Source organism: Equus asinus, chromosome 21 (assembly GCF_041296235.1).
Source record: "Equus asinus isolate D_3611 breed Donkey chromosome 21, EquAss-T2T_v2, whole genome shotgun sequence".
NCBI lineage: Eukaryota > Metazoa > Chordata > Mammalia > Perissodactyla > Equidae > Equus > Equus asinus.
In genome coordinates, this window is record NC_091810.1 from 97,011,435 (window position 1) to 97,026,818 (window position 15,384).

Consider the following 15,384-nt stretch of genomic DNA (forward strand, 5'->3'; position numbering starts at 1 on the left):
GCTTAAGGCTGCCTTGAAGATAAACACAGAGCATTTACTAATCTATCCTTTGGAAAGTTAGTCAGGCCTCTTCCCAAATATATGAGCTCTTTACAGTGGAAGAAATGAGTTGCATAGTCACAGGTTGAGCCGATGAAATGTGTGCATATGAGCACATATGCCTTATTTATCATTCCACAAATATTTATTAAGCGCTTACAGCATGCAAAGTACTGTTCTAGACGCTGGGGATGTAGTAGTGAACCAAACAGAGGAAAAAAGATCTGCCCACACGGGGCTTATATTTCAGGAAGGAGATGCTGATAATTCATGTATTAGATAATTGCATGTTTTTCTCCAGCCATCGTAACTGCCGCAAAGCAGTTAGGGGTCAAGCAGAGAGTTGAGTTTAACCGGAGTAGGGGTTTTGCCATGTGAGGGCAACGAAGAGAAGTCAGAGTGAGGAGTTCCGAGCGTGTGCGAAGGACTACCCTAAGGCTTGCCCGTAGAACTGAATCTTCTTGGGTGAGAAGTGACTTTTTGGCAGGGGGTGAGTGGGTGGGGACGTGGTTAGAGAGGGGAGGGAGAAATGCCAGAGAAAAAGTACTTGGGTCAATGGGTTGTAGGTCCCAGTGCAGTTGAAGGACTGAGGGAGTAAGATGCTTGAATGGGTGCTTGGAGCTAAGATTTTAGAGGGATTGCTTCATTTGTAGTGACAAGGTCTGGGATCAACCATGGGAGCGTGGGGTTGAGGTATTCTAGAGGACACAGTCATTGGAGCAGAGGAATTCTGAGCCTTAGGAGATGAGGGTGTTGGAAGGGTGATGCAAACAGATTAAATCACTAAGGGACAGTGTTGGACAGAGTGCCAATGAGCTAGGGGATAAGATCTTCCAAGAGTGAAGGGAAGGAGTGTAGAGTCAGTGAAAGACTGCAGCAAAGAAGTAAGTACAGGATTATCTAACATTTTATACATGAGGGAGCTGAGGTCCAAACTGAACTGACGTCCCGGGGTCATACGTTACTGCATCAGCCGTACAACTCAAACCCAGGTAATCCATCTCCAAGCTAAATGCTTTTTCCACCATTCCACACTATCACCCATAATCATTTCTGTGAATTCAACACTGAATGAGGATAAGAAATACCAGGAAGCAGGAAGTTTGTTGAGTGGTGGGTGGGGAGACGATGAATTTATTTTTTGCAACTTGAATTTGGAGTGCCTGTGGACACTATAGTGAAAAGGGCTGTTAATTGATTGGAGGTTACACGTTCAAATGGAGAGGTTTTGTCAGCCATTGGAGATTCAGAGATACAGCTTCACCAGCCATTCGTCCACGATGGCATTAGAAGCAATACATATGGATGAGATAAAACAGGGAGAGAGTGCAGAGGGAGAAGGAATTGGGGAACATCATCTAAGGGGTGAACAGAGGAAATGGAATCTTGCAGGAAACTGGGAGAAGAGAGTCAAAGAGGTACAAGAACCAAGAATTCAAGAATTTCCGGTAATAGAGAGTGATCAATAGCATCAAATGTCCCAAAGAGATCAAGTGGGATAAGGAACATAAAGAGTCCTGGATTTGTCGCTAGGAAGGTCATGGGACTACAGAATTGAGTTATTGTTTAATAAGGAACAATATTTAACAGTGAACAATAAACATTAAGCACTGGAATTTCAGGGTCAATCGAAGGTGGAAGAGACCAGTCATGATCACCACAGTTTTGCTAAAATCATTGTCCACTAAATCATGGGAAAGCTCTGTGGTCTCGGCATAGAGAAGAGTCGCAACGAAGTGTCAAAGGTTTGCAGGTAACGAATTACAGAAGCATTTTCTAGAACGCTTGTCCAAAAGATAGTCCTTAACATAGTAGTTCAATGGTCAGATAATTTGGGAAACTGACACGTAATTCCTCTTGGAAAGGTACAGTCCATTTTAGCATGTTCAAGGTCTGGGAAGTCCTGCAGCAACGAAACTAACTTGATTAGCTCAACCTTTCCTAAGCTTGTTGAATCAAAGAATCACCTCCTTCTCCTCTTCCTCCTTATTATTATGACTGTGGTGATTTGCTAAGTGCCTTTTAACATTCTACGGTTAGGATTCTGCAGAACACACTGGATTAACGCTGATTGATAGCATCAGGCCAGAATACACTGGGGAAAAGAAAATACTTCAAGCCATTAACTTCTTAGGGGGCGAAAAACAAGACGACGGATAATAGACGGACTGGAGCAACACTAAACGAGGCGTGTTTTCTTCCTCAAGTCCCCAGGAACTACAGCTAGCATTACTTTCACTTATTGCCATTATTATTATGATAATTTAAACTCTGACAAACCAAAGTTTTGGGTCAATTAGATTGTACTTTAGTTATCAAGTCACCTCAAATCGTTTTCCATACATTGAGTTTACAATGATGATTGTGTTGGAAACTCCTTAAAAGCGTCTTGATTTAAGTTCGTAATAACAGACTGATCAATTCTGATAAAGGAAAAATAAGCCTCAACCTGCCTAGAATTTGGATCTGTGTTTTGGCCTCGGGGGAGAATATGCTGTTCATCTGGGGCTGTCGGAGACTTCCTCTGGGATTTATAGACGGTCCCTGGTGAGGGTATGAAAGAGAAAATGACATCAGAATTATTTGTGGCTGACACTCGTCAATTTTTAGATTGGCATATTACTAATAGGATATCTAGTTAAGGACATTCTTGGTAATGACAAATGACATCATTATTGAATTTAAACTGCCAAGGAGAGAAATGGCCTTAAAGCCAGTATCAAAAGGAGAGATTTCAAACACTTACCTTTAAGTGGGCAATTTTTGAGATTAAGACTTACTTGAACAATGGAAATTAACCTATTACATGAGAAATTTTCTGATTTGTTTTTTGGGTAAAATCGATGACTGCACATGACTTTGTCACACGCTACAGAATAGGTAGTTTTTTCTGAATGCTCATTTCTCTTAGCATGCGAATAGAAATATCTTAGGGAAAATCGGGGTAATTTCTTTGTTTCTAAGAGACATGGGGTAAATAAAGAAGACACAGTCAACATTACAAGTGATGGGATTTTAAAAGTGGAACCCATCTTTGAAACAGTAGGTTCTTCACGTTTGTTTATTCAATCAACAAACACTTACTGAATGCTTACCATGTAACAGACACTATTTGAGACCTGGAGGATACGGCAGTAAGGTATATAAAGTCCATGTGCTCATGAAACTTCCATTCCCATGAGGGAAGCAGACAAGTTAAAAGAAGCAAATGGATAATTTCTATAGTAGCATGTGTTATGGCAAAAAGTTAAGCAGGGGAAGTGAGGGAGCGTAGAGAAGGTGTTGGGAGCCTTCTCTGAGGAGGTGGTATTTGTGCAGAGACCTGAATAGTGAGGTTGGCACTAAGAAGTTGGAGGAAAAGAGCCTTTCTTGGCAGAAGGAAGGGCAGGGAGAAGGTGCAGGGACCCATAATCTCTGAGTGTGAGAATAGTAAGTGAGCAAGTGCAGGGAGGTGAGAGGTGAGGCCCAGAGGTAAGAGGGGCCGGGTCATGGTGGTCAAGAATTGGGAGTTTGTCCTGAACTCGATAGGAAGCCATTGGTCAGTCGGAAGCAGAGGAAAAGGCATGATCTGATGCACGTGTTTTAAAGACCCCTCTGAGTGCTGAATGGAGAGTGGGCCGTAGGACAGCAGGAGAGAGGGGACGCTGGGATGGGCCCAGATGGCAAAGGTGACTGTGGGGAGCAGTGATCAGACCAGGACCTATTCGGGAGGCGCAGGGGACAGGCCCAGATGAGGGAGGAATAGCAAGGATTAAGACTCAGTTTGGCCTGAGCGAGTCGGTGGATGACGCAGTGATGGAGAAGGTGAAGAGAAGAGTGGGCTTATGCCAAGTGCGAAAAGAAACATGATCGCGTGAACACAACTCGGGAGTTCCCAAAAGTTCCTTATGGCTGTTTTCGTAAAGTTAATTTACTGTGATATAGAAAGCCCACTAGAATTTCAGTCTTTAATGATGATAAATGTCTTCACTGGAGGAACAGGTGGCAAGCATGTATATTCAAGTTAGAAGCTGCTATTTGCAAAGTTTTTTATTACTTTGGGAACATAAGCAAGGACAAAATTAGCTTATAATAAGATATAAATTTATATCTCTTAACATCAGAAAGATTTCAACGTCTCTGGTGTATGTCCTTCTAAACAAGCTAAACTAGATAGTATTTTCAGTAAAAACAAAAGAGTTTACTTATACTTAAACAAAAAGCAACGATTTTCCCCCATAGACACACAATGGAAAAAACAAATCAGCAGCTAGGGAGTGTGACTTGCCTTTAGAAATAAAAGTAGCTTTATTCATGTTGAGTTATATATGACGAAGAATGACTTGCTAACCTCTCCTTTCCCTGAAAACGTGAGAACAAATTATAGAAGCAGTGACTGGAGTTAGGCACAGAGAAAGAGTTTTTTTGGCAATAACTGTGTCTTATAAACAAGTAGATGGTAGCAAGAGCCCTTCAGACTGGATTATAATGAAACATGTTTATATGGCAGGCTGATAAAGAAACAATAAACTCTGTTTTATCTCTATAGGAATCTGTTCCTGCAATTACTATTACGTAAGAGAGGAGTGGAGAATAATTCTACTTATCTGAAGATGCAGCCACTCTTTCTTCACTAATGCTGACAGCTTCATGACGATGTTTGGGCCCCGTTTTATTTGTTGAAATAATCTCTAAGCTGCCCTATGGAGACTGTTTAGTGCATAAGCAAATTTCAGCAACTCTTTTTTGTGGTATGCTTTGAATGTCCCTCCCGTGATTAAACCAATAAATTGAAGTGTGTGTTTTGACTTCAGACATGGACTAGACAGTGTTTCATTAGGTTTTCCAGTCGATGTCAATGTTAATTTTTTTTCTCAGTTTCATGAAGTTTGACACATGAGTACTTCTCATAGGCCACGACACAATAAAAATAATTATCTAACTTTTCATGGGCTATGGCTTTAAAAACGAGTGAACAAATCCTGTATGATCACAACTTTTTGTGGAATCCATTGGATTTTAGTTGTTTTCAAGTCATCTTTATGGGTGCAACTGAATTATGGAATGCTCAATTCTTTGAAAATTAGGAAATCATGGGAAGTCAGAATTGCAAGATTTTCCAGAATGATCACCCCAGGACCTGGAGAGATAAGGGCTGCTGTTTTCTCTAAGTTTACTGCAGGCAGTAAATGCGGATCGGATTGCCTTTGCTTAGGTTTGTTCAAAAATGTGAAGCGGGGGCCGGCCCTGTGGCCGAGTGGTTAAGTTCGCGTGCTCCGCTGCAGCGGCCCAGGGTTCAGATCCTGGGCGCGGACATGGCACTGCTGGTCAGGTCACGTTGAGGTGGCGTCCCACATGCCACAACTAGAAGGACCCACAACTAAGATATACAACTATGTATGGGGGGGCGGGGTTTGGGGAGATAACAGCAGAAAAAAAAAAAAAGATCAGCAACGGTTGTTAGCTCAGGTGCCAATCTTAAAAAAGAAAAAAAAAAGTGAAGCGTACCCACATTTTGAAAGGAGAGAAATACAAGAAAGGGAAAGTAATTTTTCACAGTGAAATGCTCTCAACAACAGGGAACATTGCCACAAATTGTGATTTCAGTTTTCCTAAATGCCCATTGGCTAGGTCAGTATGGAAACTTAAATTTATTTTCTATGATGTGTGAATTTACCATTCTCATTAGACTTGTAGGGGCAATCTTGGCTCTGTTACTAGAATGCACGATCCCAAGAAAAGCCACTGCAAATCGAATCAATACTCAAGAAATGTTCCTATTCACTGCCTTATAGGTGTGACATTGCTTTAAACAGTTTCATATTGATTGCCTCACTTTTCTATTCATTGGAAATGTATAACAGTAAACTATTGGTTTAATTCAGCATAAATTACTGGATAAAAATCTAACTAAATTTGCTCATGGAAGAGAGTAAGCCAGCTCAAGATTGTGTTTCTTTATATTCAACCATCTTTAGAGTGATATGAAATGCTTAATTAATTCAGACATTTTATGAGATGAGTTAAAGTAAACAACCGTCCTATTTCCATGCCTTATTATGTTAAATGTACTTGATAGTCAGAACTAAATTTTCAAAGGAATGCTGTCAACCTCTCATGATAAGAATCTGTCCCCACCTAATCTTTTCAGAGCTAGCATTGCTTTCTACAGACGTGAAGAGCCAGGTGACGCAGTGTGGGCCGCCATCTTCAGCAAGGCTCGATGAAGCGATTTAGGTTGACCTTGTCTGGCAGGCGGTACTGTCTACTGTGTGGTGAAAAGGTGGGCTCGAGGCAATTTTCTCCTCTCAAAATATAAACCAAGAGTGACTTATCTCTGTGTGCTTTGCAAACATCAGATGAGATGGAAAATTTAGCTTAAAACACGAACATTTTGATTCTCCTTTGAGGACCCGAAGTTGAAAACTTGACAAGCTTGGTAATTACTGCCAACCAGGGAACCCTGCCAAGCTGTAGAAGACGCCAAAGGGCAGAGCAGCCAAAAGCCTTTAAACAAGTAAATCTTCAAGGTGAAGTCGGCAGATAGTGGAGGCAAGCATGAACACAGGCTGTCTAACAGTCTGCTTCTTTCTGGCAGTAGGGGAAGGGGCTGTGCAGGGAGAGTGCCCCCAGGATGTGCTCGGGAAATCACCCAGTGAGGGACGAGAAACACAGCTCAGAGTGAGCCAACTCCTGATTATAGTTCTCAGGAATATCTGACTGCTCATAAAAGGCTTCACTTAACTAAACTAATTGAGGGATGTGATGGAATTAGACTGGGAAGCTGTGAGCTATCCTATCTTTGAGAGTTGCCAAGGCAACTCAGAAGGATTGAATTGGGTATCTATGGGGTAGGTTTATAAATGAGACCCGGAGGAGGTAGAGAAGGGGGAGGACCAGAAAGAACAAACAGCTGGTATTAAACAGCAGCTAAAGGCAAGAGGCCTGGGAGGCTCAGCTTGTGAACAAGGCTGATGGGGCCCTGCAGCTCATGCTGAGCCTTTGGAATTCATATACAAGACGAATTTAGCAAGTCATGGGTTGGTCTGGCATATATTCTGGACCAAATAATGTGCAAAGCAGAGCTGCACATTGAATGTGATAAGGTAATTGGAGTCTACTGTTGTTATTGATTGTACGTCTCCATTTATTCTAACCATTTTTCATGTGTATTCCTAAGAATACTGCATTTGAAGTAGATGAAATGAAAAGAATTCCTAAAATCTGGTCCAAATTTCAACCAAGAAAAGTAGTGAAAGATAACTAATAAATCTGTTGCGCTTTATCTATCCCCCCAAATCTGAAACCAAAATGTCTTACTGTGACAGAGTACATCTCTACCCTCCAGCTTCCTTTCCTCAAATTCATGCTGTCAAATCCCGATACACTGTACCAAAAGCCTCGCTCCTCCCTGCCTCCCCCAGGGCTGTGTTGTTTTCGTCTGGAGGCGTGTGTATGTTGAATATTTTTTTCTGAACTTTAAACCCAAGTCAATTAAAAATAAAGATCACTTCTTTTAACGTGGAATAATTACTTGTGATTATTTTAAAAATCCAATCCGTTTTCCTCAGGCTTATTTTTGAAACAGCTTTTTGTAGGTGTGTATGAAATTTTAATTAACTACTGCCCAAGGATGCCTATTCATAGCCCTTGGAAAAGAATTTGATTTTAAACAGCTAGTCCTAAAAAGCATGCAACCAGACCCAGAACAGTTGATGCTGAGCTTAAAATGTGGTCTTTGCCATCGTCTCTCTGTTTTGAACTTACCTATGCCAATTTGATCATGCACAAGGCATGAGTTATTTTGAGCAGACACACTGACAGTGTCTGCTAAAAAAGTTTTGAGCTGGACAAGCATTGGCTATGCTGCCATAACTCAACCATGTGCTGATAAATGTGACACAACTGGGTCTGAAAAATGTGTGTGCATGGTATAGGTTTATTACAGATTTTACTGATATAAAAGATGTGAAGAGCACTATTTACAAATAATAATGAAATATATAATATTCATTGTTGAAGCTTGTGTACAGCCAATTGATTCCCATGGAACGTCCACTGATTTTGGCCGAACTCTCGTATCTATAGCCAACCTCTGGCTGCAGTTGATAAATGAGTTGGTCCTCCATGAACATTAGTTAATATTTTGCTTTTTGTTGGAGGTTCACCATTCAGGCTCTCACTCAGCTGGGAAGTCTGTAGAGCCAAGCAAGGGGCCATCACAGAATCCTGACCTGGGAGGACCAGGGTGGTCCTTCATCTCTACCGAAAGGTCATCCGCATTTGATTTACAGGCACAGCGGCTAAGAAAAAGCAGTTAGCGAGACAGAAGCTCCTAAACTATGTTTTCTTGCTGTTTAAAACATTTTATTTTTATCTATTTATTTTTTTTTGAGGAAGATTAGCCTTGAGCTAACATCCACCACCAATCCTCCTCTTTTTGCTGAGGAAAATTGGCCCTGAGCTACCATTCTGGCCCGTCTTCCTCCATTTTTTATATGTGGGATGCCTGCCACAGTGTAGCTTGATAAACCGTGCATATGTCTGTGCCTGGGATCCGACCTGCGAACCCTGGGCTGCTGAAGCAGAGCACATGAACCTAACTGCTGTGTCACTGGGCTGACTGCATAAAACATTTTATTTTTATTTTTGATCAGAATCATATAGGTGTTTAATTTTGAAGACACCAGAGTGTAGGTTTTAGGAAGGCCCTGAGAATATCTCTTTTGCTCCCTGGATTTCCAGGGCCTGGCCCAGAGTAGGTGCTCAGTGAATACTGATGGATGAATGGATGGTGAAAGAAACACATCTTTCTGTGAGTGAAGCCTGGAGTGGATGTTTGTCATTGTGGTGGGCTGTCTCTAGGCTGACCCTGGTCATCTCTGCCTTGATATTTGCACTATTTGTACTCTCTTTGAGTGTGGGCTGAATCTATCGACCTACGTCTAGTGAATAGAGTATAGAAAGGTGATAGGATGTCACTTCTGAGATTAGGTTACAAAAAGACTGTGGCTTCTCTCTTGCTTGCCCAGACCCCTCAGAGCCCGCATTTTGCAGGAAGCAGGAGCTATGTTGCAAGGAGCCCAATGGAGAGGCCCGTGAGGCAAAGGGCTGATGCCTCTGGAGGACATCTGAGTGCAGCCTCCCAAGAGACTGACAGTCAGACACCCAGTGAAGCTGCCCCTTGATTCCTGACCCACAAAAAATTGTGAGATAACAACTGTTTGTTGTTTTAAGCCACTACTTTTTGGGGTAATTTGTTACACAGCAATAAAAAGTCAATACAGTTGAATTAATTTGTTGAATTGAATTCATTAGTTATAAAAACCCCACTAACAGGATAATCCCTGAAAGATATCGATAGCGTGTTGAGAAATATAATCCTTCTATTTCAAACTTATTTCAATAGCTGTGTAGTCTAAAACCAAATTGCTTCACTAAAAGGCATAAATTACTTCAAATAGTTAAAATAGGGTATTTATTCTGGATTACTCCAATAAGAATAAGAAGCAGGAACATCTTGATGCCCTTTTCACCGTTATGTGGGTGAGCATTGCATCCAGATGAAGGTGAGTAAAGTGCTTATTTAGCCATTTAGCATCTTCAACCAACTGTGCCCACACATTCAGGGGAGTCCCTGGGCGGCGTGCTGTGGTGACGACTGTGGCCCAGCGTGTCAGAACTGCCTGGAGGGCAGCCCAGCTTTACTGCTTGTTAACGTGATAAATTTGGGCACGTCACTTATCTGCATTAGTTTCCCCATTTCTGAGGGAAAGGGACTGAGTTGTAAAGATATGTGAAATATATAAAGAGTAGTCCAGAGGGGTGATGAGATCCTCTGTGCTCTGGGGGAATGAATAATCCACAATTTCACTTTTTCATGGTGTTTTCTCAAGGAAGTTCCATTTTTCCTGGTTTTTGCATTATTTGTCCCCCTGCTTGGATGGCATTAGGGCATTTCTGCATTCACAAAATCAGTGGGCAAATCGTCCATGCCAGTGCTCCTTTGCAAATTTTAAAAAATTTATCAAAATTATACACATACCTAGATCACAGTTGCTCAAATACAGTAGCCCCAGCCAGGCGGCTCCTGCACTCTCGAAACTTGGCTCTCGCTGAGAGGAGATGCTGCCCGTGTGACATACGCCCTGGATTTCAGACTTCAGGTGAAAAAAAGAAAGTTAAAGATCTCTTTAATAGTTTTCTGTAAAGATTACTGGTTGAAATATTTTGGATATATCAGGTTAAATAAAATATAGTATTAAAATTAATTTCACTTGTTTCTTTGTACTTTTTCTGGAGCGCGGCTCCCAGGGAACCCTCACTCACACCTGCGGCTCTCATCCGGCGTCTTCACAAGCACCACGGCCCTGGGGTTGTTAAGAAGGACGGCAGTGAACGCCCCGTCTTCTCTCTGCCTCCACATCACCCTCTGTGTGCATCTTCCCCTCTTACAGGCGACTGAGTCAGGAATCATAATTTCGTCTCTCGATAACGTGTTTCTGTGTCTGCTTCTTGACTTTTCATTCCCAGGCATTATCGCCTGGCTTCACTTTCAGCCTGCTCTGTTCTCCCTCAGTCCCCAAGGACCGTTTCGTCCCAGAGCAGCATTTGCATCATCGTGATGCAAGAGCCCCACTCACGGCCCAGGCAGAGGGGCGCGTGGGCGCTGACCGCCTTTCTGTCGGCTTTCTGTTTCCTGGAGTAACACATGCCATCTTGATTTTCACCTGCTATGTTTTCTATGTCCTTACAGGTAACAAGCCCCAAACCTTTGACCGGCTTTCTAGATCTCCGCCGAAGATGTCACACGTGTCTGATACTCTCTCAGTTCATCTTTCTGCAGAAGTCCCCTCAGAGCCATCAAACCTTCTCCGAACCACACAGGGTGTTCTTTTCACCAGGCGCCCAGCCACAGCCCGGAATCTTCCCTCTGCAGTGTCCCTGGGGTTCCCCTCATCATCTCTTCTGTTGGGTCAACTCTTTTCTAGACCAGGCCTTCCTCTTTCTTGGATTATTTCCTCATTTTGATGAGCTATATTTTCCAAAAGTTTTCAAGGAAGAGGTCAAGAGAGGTGAATTTTTGAGACTTGCACGTCTGAAGTTGTTTTCACACTAGAAGAGCTTGGCTGTGGAGAATCATGTAGAATTTTCCTTTTGAATTTTGAAAGGCTCTTTAGAATTGTCTAGCTTTCTGTGCTGCTATGGAGAAGTCTGAAGTCGTTATGAGTCCATATACTTTGTCTGTGATGATATTTTTTCTCTCTCTGGAAGCTTATGGGGTCTTTGTTTTATTCCCAGCGCTCAGTAATTTCACTGAGATGTGTGTTGATTTGGTTCTTCTTTCTTTCATTCCTTTTTTTTTTTTAAAGATTGGCACCTGAGCTAACATCTGTTGCCAATCTTCTTTTTTTCATTCCTTTTTCTCCCTAAAGCCCCAGTACCTAGTTGTATATTCTAGCTGTAGGTCCTTCTGGTTGTGCTGCGTGAGACGCCACCTCAGCACGGCCTGATGAGAGGTGCCAGGTGTGCACCCAGGATCCAAACCAGCGAAACCCTGGGCCACAGAAGTGGGGAGCACAACTTAACCACTTGACCACACGCCGGCCCTGCTACTTTCGACTAATGGTTATTTCCTCTGCCTGGAACACTGATCCCCCAGTATCCATTTGGCTGCAGCTGTCACCTCCTTCTCAGTGACACCTACTCTGACTGCTCGCTTAAAATTGCATGCAGACCCCCCCTCCACTGGCACTCTGACGCCTTTATCCTGCGCTGTGTTTTCATAGCACAACAAGAATGTCATCAAGTCTATTTCCCAGTTCATTGATTCTCTTTATAGTTTGACCTGTTCTGCTCTTTAATCCATCTATTTTATTTCAACTTTTATATATTTATTTCTAAAAGTTCTATTTTTTTCCAAATATGTTTGGTCATTTTTGATAGTCTCTTTCTCCTGACTCATCTTTTTTACGCCCTCTTTTATATCTTTAAACATCACAAATACGTGTTTACTTTGTACTCAGAATTGAATGATTCCTGTATCTGAAGTCTTTGTCTGGTTTTGTTGTTTGTTGTGACTGCTGACTCCTATTTCCTTGTTGGTGTGCTTGCGTTAGTAACTACACATTCTTAGTTTTTAAAATTCTGTGCAGGAATTCTGTGAGGGCTGAGTAGCGAGAGAATCAACATTTACTTCTGCTAGTGCTGGGGGCCTACACCGTCCGCTCGTCTTTAATAAGCTCCTTCTTGCAGTATTTTGGGACCTGATGTGCAATTCTAGGCTTGCGTGGGTTGGCTTATCCTTGCCAAATCCCATAGATTTCTTTTTGTTTTTCTGTTAGCTAAAATACAGAGATTAGACAGTTTTATTTTTAGTCTACCATTGCTAAAAGGGCTTTCTTATAGATCATCCTGTTTTTGTATGCATAGTACTATCAGAGTCCCAGCTCTATGTGGGGTGGGTTCAGGTCTTCTCTCCTGCCCTGTGCAGGGGCCTGAGGCTCCAGGCTGCTGCACGAATCCCCTGGATGCCCTCAGGTGGTGCCACGCTCAGTTTCTCACACCTGCTGGAGTTTTCTGCTTCTGCTTTGCTCCTGGCTGCAGGGTAAAGCCCCAACTGTTTTACATACTAGTCCATCAGTTACAAAATATTCTGTATGGCATTTTTAACTGTTTATACATGAGGAATTTTAGGATTGTTAGTGTACTGTAACAATGGAAACAGAACACTGGAAACAGAAATACAAGGCATTTTTAAAGCTCTGAATTATTTTGTCGTACATATATAACATACAATGTGTGTAATGTAAAGCATAATGTACATAACGTTCATGCCTCCACCACCAGCTTAAGAACCAGAACGTTTCCAGTCTACTTGAAGCTCCTTGTTTGCCTTCCATGATTACATTGTCTTCTCTCCGTCCGTAACAGAGATGTCATTCTTCTGAATTTTGTGATAACATTTCCTGGTTTGTCTTGATAATTTCATTGCTTATGTAAATATCCCTTAAAAATCATGTTTACTTTTGTGTATCTTCAAACTTTATATCAAAATCACACTGGTGCAATTTATCTGCAACTCGTTGTTTTTAATTTGAAGGAGATTTTGAGATTCTATAAAAAGCTTTTTAGTTCCTCAAAAATAAACTAACCATTAGTCATGTCAATGAATAAACGTCATAAAACAAATAATTACTAGAGGGCTAGGAAATTTCTGCATTTTCTTTTTACTGGAAATGAAAGTTCAGATGAAAAGCTTAATATTGACTTTCACTCTAATTAGAAAAAAATGTGTCATGTTTACATGGAAAGCGATGCAAGTTCTTCTGCTGTGGCAGCCATTTTATGTCACGTTTGCTTTTCCTACAAACTCAGTGCCAGCCGCACCATTCCAGACGTGTTCAATAATGCTGATATTTAACTCACTTTTTAAAGATTATGCAACTAAGCAGGAATGGAAACTGTAAATAATACCACCAGGCTTCCCGTTTATTTCCAGATGCATGCACACACATTTTAAACTGTTAAGAATTTTGAATTGGATAAAATGCGTTTACTTTTATTTATCCATTTGACTCAGACAGGCTCACCCATCTAACATTTCCTCCCTTCTTTGTTTATTCTGTTTTCAGGGGAAGGCTGAAAACATTTCTTAAAGGATTACATATACATCTTATAAAATTCCCTCTTTTTTTTCCCAGTCTGTTTTTGGACGAGTTAATCTCTAAATCAGGAGTTAATTTCTGGGATGATAAAAGCCAAATGCAGAGAACACATTAAAGAGGAAAGACTCCTGGGAAAATGTCATCCTCTCGCTGGGAGAGAGAGAACATACATTCCCAACGTGCTGGGGAATTTCTGTCGCATCTCCCATACGCTACTGAGTTTATAAGACTCAGAGACGGGAAATGGAGCGTTAACCCCTTCTCCGTCCATCATAGCAAGTGCCACGGCTTCTCAAATATTTAAGTGACTGAGGTCTTATCTAGTACTCATCAGGCTAGGAGACTAGGAGAAAGGAGTTTTCCTAAAAAACAATAGGCTAGATGTCACCAGCTAACTACCCTGAGAAACAGTTTGTATTAAACAAAGCAGATGCTTAATAAGTGTTTTTTTTTCTTTAAGTAAATTTCAAGTTTCCATTCAGATTTTTACCTACAATTGCCTCTTAAAATAAACATATATGCCATAATACAAATTCAGTAAAATCAACGTTAAAACATACTTTATGCTTCTTCATAAATACCACCTAATAGGGATTCTATTATTACAGAGATTCTTTAGCATTAAATTTAGTCACAAGTATTTCTGATGTATTGTCAACATTTGGAAGTTATAATATTTTTCTGTGCAAATTATCGTCTGGAATGTCCTTCTGAAATACTCAGGGTGTGTATTACCCAGCACTACTGTACATTGTCTTCGGTTTTTCTGTTCTCTTCGTTTGTGCGTGCTTTCACTTCTCAACCAGACACTCAGTTTCTTCCGCTTTCTAATTTCTACACATTAGCCACTTACACTAAGATATTGTTGGACACCCTATCATCCAGCTGATGTGTACAGAGCACCGCTGTATATCAGGCATTGGCTCGGGGGCTCAGGATACAGGATAAGAAAGACCAACACTCTGCTCTTAGGTAACTTATGTTATGCTGGAGAGACAGGCAATAAAGAAGAAATCAGACAAAAAAGAATGAGATGATGGTTTCAGGCAGTAACGAGTACAATGAAAAACAAAGAAATGAGAGAGATGTGAAGGAGAGTGCCAGGAGGTGAGAGCCTTCCTTACCTTTTCTTAAGAAAAATTATGCAAATTGCACTGCTTACCCTTAATTGTCATTCTGGACCGCTGTCTATCAGATCCACCAGGCGGTTCTCCAACGTTAGGGGACCGAGCTTGGGTTGACTTCGCTTTACTACTGTCAGGGTCCAGACTGTGGAAAGTTCCAGGAAGCCTGTTGTCCCATTGAGATACCCATGGGTTCTGTCTGGCAGAGAAGAAAACCCTGAAGTTCACGGCTTTATTGTCTTGTGGAATATAACCAGTTTTGTCTGTAACGGCGAATTTATTTCAGTGTACCTTTCCTGAGTGATACACAAGCATCTGTTCCTCAAATTCTCCTTGGAAAACTTTACCATCTTTATTGTTCTCTTATGAATGAGTTAAAAAGTTTAATACTCATTCTGCATCAGTATGAGAGTCTTAATTTTAATTTTTTGAAAATTGTAATTTGACCAGGGGATGAAAGGAAACACTTTTCTGAAAAAGGAACATTTGAGCTCAAATCTAAATGACAAGAGGAGAAACCACGTGAACCTCTGGAGACAGAGCCCTCCAGGCTGACGGAACAGGGCCTTGAAAGC

The 15,384-nt window shown here is 41.4% G+C and overlaps 1 long non-coding RNA gene across 2 annotated transcripts in view; it reads right to left on the reverse strand.

Annotated features, from left to right (window-relative positions):
• LOC139041489 (uncharacterized) overlaps positions 1 to 15,062 on the reverse strand; it is a 28,783-nt gene extending 13,721 nt beyond the window's left edge. The window contains exons 1-3 of one of the 2 annotated variants that reach the window (XR_011496723.1): positions 14,848 to 15,062; positions 10,064 to 10,178; positions 547 to 2,583 (exon numbers count right to left, since the gene is read on the reverse strand). This is a non-coding gene — a long non-coding RNA (uncharacterized lncRNA). Of the gene's footprint in view, positions 1 to 546; positions 2,584 to 10,063; positions 10,179 to 14,847 lie in introns of those variants that run through there. The other variant, XR_011496722.1, reaches the window with a different exon arrangement.
• Positions 15,063 to 15,384: the final 322 nt, after the last annotated feature.